Genomic DNA, 12,856 nt, shown 5'->3' on the forward strand with positions numbered 1-12,856 from the left:
AGGTGAAAAGCAATAAGGTGGGGTTGGGACCACCTTAAGAATGCAAGGTCTAACAAAAACGAACTAAGGATAACATGAGTAAAACATCAGGTTTCTCTACAGCATTTGGTGAGACAAGTGGGCCTTCTTTTATCTTCCATAAATGCAATCCTTCCCGGACCCCTTTATTATATAGCTCTTCAAGGAAAAAATATAAAGCACTTACAAAGGAGCCTCATATACTCAAAGATGGTAGACTTCTTTAATATGGGACATATACTAAAAGCAGCACGAAAACAGAGTGCAATAGGGTCCAAAAAACTTGAGTGACCCATGAGAGTATGCATGCAAGCCTATGGTATTCCAAACTAGAGATATACGCATGCAATTTTTGTTTTTAGGAGAGAATGTGCCTGCTGAAAAAAACCTTATTTTTAAAAAGTGCATTGCAGAATATCAGGAATTTGCTGTGGGACACCTTGAAAACTTGCATACAGATTATGTGCACACACCTTGCAGTCAGTTGTTGTGGCCGAGTGGTTAAGGCGATGGACTAGAAATCCATTGGGGTCTCCCCGCGCAGGTTCGAATCCTGCCGACAACGAGAATCTTTTTAACATCGGCTACAATTTCAGAAGTTAACCTTTAGTATTTCTTCCATGTCAGTTTTATAAATAGGTGGCTTATTTTGGTGTCACTATTGCCATATCACATATTTATTATCGCTCCCCCTTTCATATCTTTGCTATAACTCTCGTCCTTCATTAGCGCTGGTGCAAACGCTTCAAAATATTATACCCTGGCTCTCTCGGTCATACCTGTGCATGCACTTGAAACTTACTTTACCAATAAAAGAAGCAAATAGAGAAATAAAATAAAAGTGCTAGCTGGATTAGGCAAACACACTTCATAAAACTGCATTTTCTTTTCTATTCTCCCCCGTGTTACACGCTTAACTGCTCCCTGTGTAATTTCTCTTAACCTGCTGTTCCTGGAAGAGAATTTCATCTACAAGCTCTTTCTGTGTTTTTTCCTAGTCTTTTCTTTCCCTTTTCTTAGATTTGTAACTGTTCCTTTACGTGCTCTATTTAGGCGCCATTAATCTCATTTGAGCTCCTTGTACCTGCTGCTGTTTTCTCCACACCTCATACTATCTTTTCCCTCTTTCTCTCTTTCTCTGCGGTTGGTGGCTACTTTCCAAAGCGTCTGATGCCCCAATGTTCCTTCGTCTTGTTGTCAGACGTGAAATTGAAAAGCAACAAAATTAACAAGCCTTTACCACTCACACATGGCAGAAGTTTATACTTTAATTCAATGAGCTAAGAAAAGTGTGTTGTGGGGCCCCTACGAGCCATGGTGCTTGCTTCATCATAATTAGGCATGCAGTCATTAGCCACAGCTCTGATTATGGGTCACTGAGGTCAGTTTCAATAATTCCTCAAAAACCTAACAATGCAGTCCCCCCTAACTGTGTAGTTATCTTGCTTTACTGCTGTTTGTGTGATTAGCTGGGAGGAGCTCACGGCAGCATCCTCCCAATAAAAGTGTAGATGGACCGTTCCTTAACTCTTTCTTGCTTCAAATACAGATGGCTTGAGGAGGTACAGGGGAGATGCAGGTCTAATAAACAGAATAGAATATCTGCGCCAGGTGTGTTTCTCTGCATTGGTGTCCCATCACAGGCCCACCAGTGTATGTGTGATCTTTGACTCCTGCCAGTTCACAAGCAGGCAGCCAGGAAACGGTTTCAGCCTATCAACCACTGAGGAGATAAAGCCTTTGTATAAGGAATGAGGAAGCAATGAACACATTCAGCCTATCACAGGAGTAGCCCTGAGTGTTCCGAATTATAATTTCTTCATGTCACTGTACGTTATTGAGCCCAAGTAGCTCGCCGTGATCGTATAGTGGTTAGTACTCTGCGTTGTGGCCGCAGCAACCTTGGTTCGAATCCGAGTCACGGCATTGTGGTTGGCAATGTCACGGCAGTGGGGTTTTTCCTTTACAGAATTCCCAAATGTACCAGTTGTTTTTGTAAAATGTCTATTAAAAACAGATCCTTTTCAATATTTAAACGATCTAACAACAAATTATTTAAACACACATGATTATAAGATGTAGGTGTACTGTACTTACTGACATAAATTATCGTTCTTGAACATATTTGCGGTAAGGGGAGCGGAGCTCTCCCCCAGGCCAATCAGAATGCAGATGAATGCAGTTGCAGTTGAGTGACCTGTGTTGTGGCTGTCTACAGGGAATGCACATATGTAGCTGTCTCGCAGCCCAATCCAGACGTCAATCGAAGACAGGTTTCAATGCAAATAGAGCAGTAAGTGCAGAGAAATGCTCACTCTCTAAAAATGGCATTTATACAATAGTAAGATTAAATCCAACCTCACCAGTAGATAGGATTTATCAATAAATAAATAAAGCTTCTCCTCTCTGATATGGAATTACCCCCCAAAAAGTATAAGGGAATACCCAATGCTAACCTATGAGAGGGGCAGACCTCACAGTAGTGAAAAATGTAATAGACTGTTTGATACTACTAGGACATACAAACTACCACAGTACATGTCTTACCTTTTACTTACATAGCATGATTCCCCTAGGACTACCTAGGGCCTACCTTAGGGGTTACTGATATGTAATAAAATTGGATTTTAAGGCTTGGCAAGTAGTTTTAAATGCCAAGTCGAAGTGGCAGTACACTGCAGCACAGGCACTGCAGTAGCAGGCTTGAGACAGGTTTGAAATGCTATTTCTTTGGGCGGCACAATCAGTCCCTGGGTATATGGTATACCACTTTACAAGGGGCTTTCAAGTAAATTAAATCTGTCAGTCAGGTATACTCCAATTATACACATGATTAGGGAAGAAGCACATGCACTTCAGCACTGATTAGTAGCGATAAAGTGATCAGAGTCCTAAGGCCAACAAAAAGATACAGCAAAATGGGGAGGTGAAAAGCAATAAGGTGGGGTTGGGACCACCTTAAGAATGCAAGGTCTAACAAAAACGAACTAAGGATAACATGAGTAAAACATCAGGTTTCTCTACAGCATTTGGTGAGACAAGTGGGCCTTCTTTTATCTTCCATAAATGCAATCCTTCCCGGACCCCTTTATTATATAGCTCTTCAAGGAAAAAATATAAAGCACTTACAAAGGAGCCTCAAATACTCAAAGATGGTAGACTTCTTTAATATGGGACATATACTAAAAGCAGCACGAAAACAGAGTGCAATAGGGTCCAAAAAACTTGAGTGACCCATGAGAGTATGCATGCAAGCCTATGGTATTCCAAACTAGAGATATACGCATGCAATTTTTGTTTTTAGGAGAGAATGTGCCTGCTGAAAAAAACCTTATTTTTAAAAAGTGCATTGCAGAATATCAGGAATTTGCTGTGGGACACCTTGAAAACTTGCATACAGATTATGTGCACACACCTTGCAGTCAGTTGTTGTGGCCGAGTGGTTAAGGCGATGGACTAGAAATCCATTGGGGTCTCCCCGCGCAGGTTCGAATCCTGCCGACAACGAGAATCTTTTTAACATCGGCTACAATTTCAGAAGTTAACCTTTAGTATTTCTTCCATGTCAGTTTTATAAATAGGTGGCTTATTTTGGTGTCACTATTGCCATATCACATATTTATTATCGCTCCCCCTTTCATATCTTTGCTATAACTCTCGTCCTTCATTAGCGCTGGTGCAAACGCTTCAAATTATTATACCCTGGCTCTCTCGGTCATACCTGTGCATGCACTTGAAACTTACTTTACCAATAAAAGAAGCAAATAGAGAAATAAAATAAAAGTGCTAGCTGGATTAGGCAAACACACTTCATAAAACTGCATTTTCTTTTCTATTCTCCCCCGTGTTACAAGCTTAACTGCTCCCTGTGTAATTTCTCTTAACCTGCTGTTCCTGGAAGAGAATTTCATCTACAAGCTCTTTCTGTGTTTTTTCCTAGTCTTTTCTTTCCCTTTTCTTAGATTTGTAACTGTTCCTTTACGTGCTCTATTTAGGCGCCTTTAATCTCATTTGAGCTCCTTGCACCTGCTGCTGTTTTCTCCACACCTCTTACTGTCTTTTCCCTCTTTCTCTCTTTCTCTGCGGTTGGTGGCTACTTTCCAAAGCGTCTGATGCCCCAATGTTCCTTCGTCTTGTTGTCAGACGTGAATTTGAAAAGCAACAAAATTAACAAGCCTTTACCACTCACACATGGCAGAAGTTTATACTTTAATTCAATGAGCTAAGAAAAGTGTGTTGTGGGGCCCCTACGAGCCATGGTGCTTGCTTCATCATAATTAGGCATGCAGTCATTAGCCACAGCTCTGATTATGGGTCACTGAGGTCAGTTTCAATAATTCCTCAAAAACCTAACCATGCAGTCCCCCCTAACTGTGTAGTTATCTTGCTTTACTGCTGTTTGTGTGATTAGCTGGGAGGAGCTCACGGCAGCATCCTCCGAATAAAAGTGTAGATGGACCGTTCCTTAACTCTTACTTGCTTCACATACAGATGGCTTGAGGAGGTACAGGGGAGATGCAGGTCTAATAAACAGAATAGAATATCTGCGCCAGGTGTGTTTCTCTGCATTGGTGTCCCATCACAGGCCCACCAGTGTATGTGTGATCTTTGACTCCTGCCAGTTCACAAGCAGGCGGCCAGGAAACGGTTTCAGCCTATCAACCACTGAGGAGATAAAGCCTTTGTATAAGGAATGAGGAAGCAATGAACACATTCAGCCTATCACAGGAGTAGCCCTGAGTGTTCCGAATTATAATTTCTTCATGTCACTGTACGTTATGGAGCCCAAGTAGCTCGCCGTGATCGTATAGTGGTTAGTACTCTGCGTTGTGGCCGCAGCAACCTCGGTTCGAATCCGAGTCACGGCATTGTGGTTGGCAATGTCACGGCAGTTGGGTTTTTCCTTTACAGAATTCCCAAATGTACCAGTTGTTTTTGTAAAATGTCTATTAAAAACAGATCCTTTTCAATATTTAAACGATCTAACAACAAATTATTTAAACACACATGATTATAAGATGTAGGTATACTGTACTTACTGACATAAATTATCGTTCTTGAACATATTTGCAGTAAGGGGAGCGGAGCTCTCCCCCAGGCCAATCAGAATGCAGATGAATGCAGTTGCAGTTGAGTGACCTGTGTTGTGGCTGTCTACAGGGAATGCACATATGTAGCTGTCTCGCAGCCCAATCCAGACGTCAATCGAAGACAGGTTTCAATGCAAATAGAGCAGTAAGTGCAGAGAAATGCTCACTCTCTAAAAATGGCATTTATACAATAGTAAGATTAAATCCAACCTCACCAGTAGATAGGATTTATCAATAAATAAATAAAGCTTCTCCTCTCTGATATGGAATTACCCCCCAAAAAGTATAAGGGAATACCCGAAGCTAACCTATGAGAGGGGCAGACCTCACAGTAGTGAAAAATGTAATAGACTGTTTGATACTACTAGGACATACAAACTACCACAGTACATGTCTTACCTTTTACTTACATAGCATGATGCCCCTAGGACTACCTAGGGCCTACCTTAGGGGTTACTGATATGTAATAAAATTGGAGTTTAAGGCTTGGCAAGTAGTTTTAAATGCCAAGTCGAAGTGGCAGTACACTGCAGCACAGGCACTGCAGTAGCAGGCTTGAGACAGGTTTGAAATGCTATTTCTTTGGGCGGCACAATCAGTCCCTGGGTATATGGTATACCACTTTACAAGGGGCTTTCAAGTAAATTAAATCTGTCAGTCAGGTATACTCCAATTATACACATGATTAGGGAAGAAGCACGTGCACTTCAGCACTGATTAGTAGCGATAAAGTGATCAGAGTCCTAAGGCCAACAAAAAGATACAGCAAAATGCGGAGGTGAAAAGCAATAAGGTGGGGTTGGGACCACCTTAAGAATGCAAGGTCTAACAAAAACGAACTAAGGATAACATGAGTAAAACATCAGGTTTCTCTACAGCATTTGGTGAGACAAGTGGGCCTTCTTTTATCTTCCATAAATGCAATCCTTCCCGGACCCCTTTATTATATAGCTCTTCAAGGAAAAAATATAAAGCACTTACAAAGGAGCCTCATATACTCAAAGATGGTAGACTTCTTTAATATGGGACATATACTAAAAGCAGCACGAAAACAGAGTGCAATAGGGTCCAAAAAACTTGAGTGACCCATGAGAGTATGCATGCAAGCCTATGGTATTCCAAACTAGAGATATACGCATGCAATTTTTGTTTTTAGGAGAGAATGTGCCTGCTGAAAAAAACCTTATTTTTAAAAAGTGCATTGCAGAATATCAGGAATTTGCTGTGGGACACCTTGAAAACTTGCATACAGATTATGTGCACACACCTTGCAGTCAGTTGTTGTGGCCGAGTGGTTAAGGCGATGGACTAGAAATCCATTGGGGTCTCCCCGCGCAGGTTCGAATCCTGCCGACAACGAGAATCTTTTTAACATCGGCTACAATTTCAGAAGTTAACCTTTAGTATTTCTTCCATGTCAGTTTTATAAATAGGTGGCTTATTTTGGTGTCACTATTGCCATATCACATATTTATTATCGCTCCCCCTTTCATATCTTTGCTATAACTCTCGTCCTTCATTAGCGCTGGTGCAAACGCTTCAAAATATTATACCCTGGCTCTCTCGGTCATACCTGTGCATGCACTTGAAACTTACTTTACCAATAAAAGAAGCAAATAGAGAAATAAAATAAAAGTGCTAGCTGGATTAGGCAAACACACTTCATAAAACTGCATTTTCTTTTCTATTCTCCCCCGTGTTACACGCTTAACTGCTCCCTGTGTAATTTCTCTTAACCTGCTGTTCCTGGAAGAGAATTTCATCTACAAGCTCTTTCTGTGTTTTTTCCTAGTCTTTTCTTTCCCTTTTCTTAGATTTGTAACTGTTCCTTTACGTGCTCTATTTAGGCGCCATTAATCTCATTTGAGCTCCTTGTACCTGCTGCTGTTTTCTCCACACCTCATACTATCTTTTCCCTCTTTCTCTCTTTCTCTGCGGTTGGTGGCTACTTTCCAAAGCGTCTGATGCCCCAATGTTCCTTCGTCTTGTTGTCAGACGTGAAATTGAAAAGCAACAAAATTAACAAGCCTTTACCACTCACACATGGCAGAAGTTTATACTTTAATTCAATGAGCTAAGAAAAGTGTGTTGTGGGGCCCCTACGAGCCATGGTGCTTGCTTCATCATAATTAGGCATGCAGTCATTAGCCACAGCTCTGATTATGGGTCACTGAGGTCAGTTTCAATAATTCCTCAAAAACCTAACAATGCAGTCCCCCCTAACTGTGTAGTTATCTTGCTTTACTGCTGTTTGTGTGATTAGCTGGGAGGAGCTCACGGCAGCATCCTCCCAATAAAAGTGTAGATGGACCGTTCCTTAACTCTTTCTTGCTTCAAATACAGATGGCTTGAGGAGGTACAGGGGAGATGCAGGTCTAATAAACAGAATAGAATATCTGCGCCAGGTGTGTTTCTCTGCATTGGTGTCCCATCACAGGCCCACCAGTGTATGTGTGATCTTTGACTCCTGCCAGTTCACAAGCAGGCAGCCAGGAAACGGTTTCAGCCTATCAACCACTGAGGAGATAAAGCCTTTGTATAAGGAATGAGGAAGCAATGAACACATTCAGCCTATCACAGGAGTAGCCCTGAGTGTTCCGAATTATAATTTCTTCATGTCACTGTACGTTATTGAGCCCAAGTAGCTCGCCGTGATCGTATAGTGGTTAGTACTCTGCGTTGTGGCCGCAGCAACCTTGGTTCGAATCCGAGTCACGGCATTGTGGTTGGCAATGTCACGGCAGTGGGGTTTTTCCTTTACAGAATTCCCAAATGTACCAGTTGTTTTTGTAAAATGTCTATTAAAAACAGATCCTTTTCAATATTTAAACGATCTAACAACAAATTATTTAAACACACATGATTATAAGATGTAGGTGTACTGTACTTACTGACATAAATTATCGTTCTTGAACATATTTGCGGTAAGGGGAGCGGAGCTCTCCCCCAGGCCAATCAGAATGCAGATGAATGCAGTTGCAGTTGAGTGACCTGTGTTGTGGCTGTCTACAGGGAATGCACATATGTAGCTGTCTCGCAGCCCAATCCAGACGTCAATCGAAGACAGGTTTCAATGCAAATAGAGCAGTAAGTGCAGAGAAATGCTCACTCTCTAAAAATGGCATTTATACAATAGTAAGATTAAATCCAACCTCACCAGTAGATAGGATTTATCAATAAATAAATAAAGCTTCTCCTCTCTGATATGGAATTACCCCCCAAAAAGTATAAGGGAATACCCAATGCTAACCTATGAGAGGGGCAGACCTCACAGTAGTGAAAAATGTAATAGACTGTTTGATACTACTAGGACATACAAACTACCACAGTACATGTCTTACCTTTTACTTACATAGCATGATTCCCCTAGGACTACCTAGGGCCTACCTTAGGGGTTACTGATATGTAATAAAATTGGATTTTAAGGCTTGGCAAGTAGTTTTAAATGCCAAGTCGAAGTGGCAGTACACTGCAGCACAGGCACTGCAGTAGCAGGCTTGAGACAGGTTTGAAATGCTATTTCTTTGGGCGGCACAATCAGTCCCTGGGTATATGGTATACCACTTTACAAGGGGCTTTCAAGTAAATTAAATCTGTCAGTCAGGTATACTCCAATTATACACATGATTAGGGAAGAAGCACATGCACTTCAGCACTGATTAGTAGCGATAAAGTGATCAGAGTCCTAAGGCCAACAAAAAGATACAGCAAAATGGGGAGGTGAAAAGCAATAAGGTGGGGTTGGGACCACCTTAAGAATGCAAGGTCTAACAAAAACGAACTAAGGATAACATGAGTAAAACATCAGGTTTCTCTACAGCATTTGGTGAGACAAGTGGGCCTTCTTTTATCTTCCATAAATGCAATCCTTCCCGGACCCCTTTATTATATAGCTCTTCAAGGAAAAAATATAAAGCACTTACAAAGGAGCCTCAAATACTCAAAGATGGTAGACTTCTTTAATATGGGACATATACTAAAAGCAGCACGAAAACAGAGTGCAATAGGGTCCAAAAAACTTGAGTGACCCATGAGAGTATGCATGCAAGCCTATGGTATTCCAAACTAGAGATATACGCATGCAATTTTTGTTTTTAGGAGAGAATGTGCCTGCTGAAAAAAACCTTATTTTTAAAAAGTGCATTGCAGAATATCAGGAATTTGCTGTGGGACACCTTGAAAACTTGCATACAGATTATGTGCACACACCTTGCAGTCAGTTGTTGTGGCCGAGTGGTTAAGGCGATGGACTAGAAATCCATTGGGGTCTCCCCGCGCAGGTTCGAATCCTGCCGACAACGAGAATCTTTTTAACATCGGCTACAATTTCAGAAGTTAACCTTTAGTATTTCTTCCATGTCAGTTTTATAAATAGGTGGCTTATTTTGGTGTCACTATTGCCATATCACATATTTATTATCGCTCCCCCTTTCATATCTTTGCTATAACTCTCGTCCTTCATTAGCGCTGGTGCAAACGCTTCAAAATATTATACCCTGGCTCTCTCGGTCATACCTGTGCATGCACTTGAAACTTACTTTACCAATAAAAGAAGCAAATAGAGAAATAAAATAAAAGTGCTAGCTGGATTAGGCAAACACACTTCATAAAACTGCATTTTCTTTTCTATTCTCCCCCGTGTTACACGCTTAACTGCTCCCTGTGTAATTTCTCTTAACCTGCTGTTCCTGGAAGAGAATTTCATCTACAAGCTCTTTCTGTGTTTTTTCCTAGTCTTTTCTTTCCCTTTTCTTAGATTTGTAACTGTTCCTTTACGTGCTCTATTTAGGCGCCATTAATCTCATTTGAGCTCCTTGTACCTGCTGCTGTTTTCTCCACACCTCATACTATCTTTTCCCTCTTTCTCTCTTTCTCTGCGGTTGGTGGCTACTTTCCAAAGCGTCTGATGCCCCAATGTTCCTTCGTCTTGTTGTCAGACGTGAAATTGAAAAGCAACAAAATTAACAAGCCTTTACCACTCACACATGGCAGAAGTTTATACTTTAATTCAATGAGCTAAGAAAAGTGTGTTGTGGGGCCCCTACGAGCCATGGTGCTTGCTTCATCATAATTAGGCATGCAGTCATTAGCCACAGCTCTGATTATGGGTCACTGAGGTCAGTTTCAATAATTCCTCAAAAACCTAACAATGCAGTCTCCCCTAACTGTGTAGTTATCTTGCTTTACTGCTGTTTGTGTGATTAGCTGGGAGGAGCTCACGGCAGCATCCTCCCAATAAAAGTGTAGATGGACCGTTCCTTAACTCTTTCTTGCTTCAAATACAGATGGCTTGAGGAGGTACAGGGGAGATGCAGGTCTAATAAACAGAATAGAATATCTGCGCCAGGTGTGTTTCTCTGCATTGGTGTCCCATCACAGGCCCACCAGTGTATGTGTGATCTTTGACTCCTGCCAGTTCACAAGCAGGCAGCCAGGAAACGGTTTCAGCCTATCAACCACTGAGGAGATAAAGCCTTTGTATAAGGAATGAGGAAGCAATGAACACATTCAGCCTATCACAGGAGTAGCCCTGAGTGTTCCGAATTATAATTTCTTCATGTCACTGTACGTTATTGAGCCCAAGTAGCTCGCCGTGATCGTATAGTGGTTAGTACTCTGCGTTGTGGCCGCAGCAACCTTGGTTCGAATCCGAGTCACGGCATTGTGGTTGGCAATGTCACGGCAGTGGGGTTTTTCCTTTACAGAATTCCCAAATGTACCAGTTGTTTTTGTAAAATGTCTATTAAAAACAGATCCTTTTCAATATTTAAACGATCTAACAACAAATTATTTAAACACACATGATTATAAGATGTAGGTGTACTGTACTTACTGACATAAATTATCGTTCTTGAACATATTTGCGGTAAGGGGAGCGGAGCTCTCCCCCAGGCCAATCAGAATGCAGATGAATGCAGTTGCAGTTGAGTGACCTGTGTTGTGGCTGTCTACAGGGAATGCACATATGTAGCTGTCTCGCAGCCCAATCCAGACGTCAATCGAAGACAGGTTTCAATGCAAATAGAGCAGTAAGTGCAGAGAAATGCTCACTCTCTAAAAATGGCATTTATACAATAGTAAGATTAAATCCAACCTCACCAGTAGATAGGATTTATCAATAAATAAATAAAGCTTCTCCTCTCTGATATGGAATTACCCCCCAAAAAGTATAAGGGAATACCCAATGCTAACCTATGAGAGGGGCAGACCTCACAGTAGTGAAAAATGTAATAGACTGTTTGATACTACTAGGACATACAAACTACCACAGTACATGTCTTACCTTTTACTTACATAGCATGATTCCCCTAGGACTACCTAGGGCCTACCTTAGGGGTTACTGATATGTAATAAAATTGGATTTTAAGGCTTGGCAAGTAGTTTTAAATGCCAAGTCGAAGTGGCAGTACACTGCAGCACAGGCACTGCAGTAGCAGGCTTGAGACAGGTTTGAAATGCTATTTCTTTGGGCGGCACAATCAGTCCCTGGGTATATGGTATACCACTTTACAAGGGGCTTTCAAGTAAATTAAATCTGTCAGTCAGGTATACTCCAATTATACACATGATTAGGGAAGAAGCACATGCACTTCAGCACTGATTAGTAGCGATAAAGTGATCAGAGTCCTAAGGCCAACAAAAAGATACAGCAAAATGGGGAGGTGAAAAGCAATAAGGTGGGGTTGGGACCACCTTAAGAATGCAAGGTCTAACAAAAACGAACTAAGGATAACATGAGTAAAACATCAGGTTTCTCTACAGCATTTGGTGAGACAAGTGGGCCTTCTTTTATCTTCCATAAATGCAATCCTTCCCGGACCCCTTTATTATATAGCTCTTCAAGGAAAAAATATAAAGCACTTACAAAGGAGCCTCAAATACTCAAAGATGGTAGACTTCTTTAATATGGGACATATACTAAAAGCAGCACGAAAACAGAGTGCAATAGGGTCCAAAAAACTTGAGTGACCCATGAGAGTATGCATGCAAGCCTATGGTATTCCAAACTAGAGATATACGCATGCAATTTTTGTTTTTAGGAGAGAATGTGCCTGCTGAAAAAAACCTTATTTTTAAAAAGTGCATTGCAGAATATCAGGAATTTGCTGTGGGACACCTTGAAAACTTGCATACAGATTATGTGCACACACCTTGCAGTCAGTTGTTGTGGCCGAGTGGTTAAGGCAATGCACTAGAAATCCGTTGGGGTCTCCCCGCGCAGGTTCGAATCCTGCCGACAACGGGAATCTTTTTAACATCGGCTACAATTTCAGAAGTTAACCTTTAGTATTTCTTCCATGTCAGTTTTATAAATAGGTGGCTTATTTTGGTGTCACTATTGCCATATCACATATTTATTATCGCTCCCCCTTTCATATCTTTGCTATAACTCTCGTCCTTCATTAGCGCTGGTGCAAACGCTTCAAATTATTATACCCTGGCTCTCTCGGTCATACCTGTGCATGCACTTGAAACTTACTTTACCAATAAAAGAAGCAAATAGAGAAATAAAATAAAAGTGCTAGCTGGATTAGGCAAACACACTTCATAAAACTGCATTTTCTTTTCTATTCTCCCCCGTGTTACAAGCTTAACTGCTCCCTGTGTAATTTCTCTTAACCTGCTGTTCCTGGAAGAGAATTTCATCTACAAGCTCTTTCTGTGTTTTTTCCTAGTCTTTTCTTTCCCTTTTCTTAGATTTGTAACTGTTCCTTTACGTGCTCTATTTAGGCGCCATTAATCTCATT

The 12,856-nt window shown here is 41.2% G+C and overlaps 8 non-coding genes across 8 annotated transcripts; all 8 read left to right on the forward strand.

Moving 5' to 3' along the window:
• Positions 1-501: 501 nt before the first annotated feature.
• TRNAS-AGA (transfer RNA serine (anticodon AGA)) lies at positions 502-583 on the forward strand. Its single transcript has one exon. It is a non-coding gene; the product is annotated as a tRNA-Ser (tRNA).
• Positions 584-1,872: 1,289 nt separating this feature from the next.
• Positions 1,873-1,944, forward strand: TRNAH-GUG (transfer RNA histidin (anticodon GUG)). The gene has a single exon. It is a non-coding gene; the product is annotated as a tRNA-His (tRNA).
• Positions 1,945-3,443: 1,499 nt separating this feature from the next.
• TRNAS-AGA (transfer RNA serine (anticodon AGA)) lies at positions 3,444-3,525 on the forward strand. The gene has a single exon. It is a non-coding gene; the product is annotated as a tRNA-Ser (tRNA).
• A 1,289-nt stretch (positions 3,526-4,814) lies between these two features.
• TRNAH-GUG (transfer RNA histidin (anticodon GUG)) lies at positions 4,815-4,886 on the forward strand. Its single transcript has one exon. It is a non-coding gene; the product is annotated as a tRNA-His (tRNA).
• A 1,499-nt stretch (positions 4,887-6,385) lies between these two features.
• TRNAS-AGA (transfer RNA serine (anticodon AGA)) lies at positions 6,386-6,467 on the forward strand. Its single transcript has one exon. It is a non-coding gene; the product is annotated as a tRNA-Ser (tRNA).
• A 1,289-nt stretch (positions 6,468-7,756) lies between these two features.
• On the forward strand, positions 7,757-7,828 carry TRNAH-GUG (transfer RNA histidin (anticodon GUG)). Its single transcript has one exon. It is a non-coding gene; the product is annotated as a tRNA-His (tRNA).
• Positions 7,829-9,327: 1,499 nt separating this feature from the next.
• TRNAS-AGA (transfer RNA serine (anticodon AGA)) lies at positions 9,328-9,409 on the forward strand. The gene has a single exon. It is a non-coding gene; the product is annotated as a tRNA-Ser (tRNA).
• A 1,289-nt stretch (positions 9,410-10,698) lies between these two features.
• On the forward strand, positions 10,699-10,770 carry TRNAH-GUG (transfer RNA histidin (anticodon GUG)). The gene has a single exon. It is a non-coding gene; the product is annotated as a tRNA-His (tRNA).
• Positions 10,771-12,856: the final 2,086 nt, after the last annotated feature.

The sequence above is a fragment of the Lissotriton vulgaris genome, unplaced genomic scaffold (genome assembly GCF_964263255.1).
Source record: "Lissotriton vulgaris unplaced genomic scaffold, aLisVul1.2 SCAFFOLD_301, whole genome shotgun sequence".
Lineage (NCBI taxonomy): Eukaryota > Metazoa > Chordata > Amphibia > Caudata > Salamandridae > Lissotriton > Lissotriton vulgaris.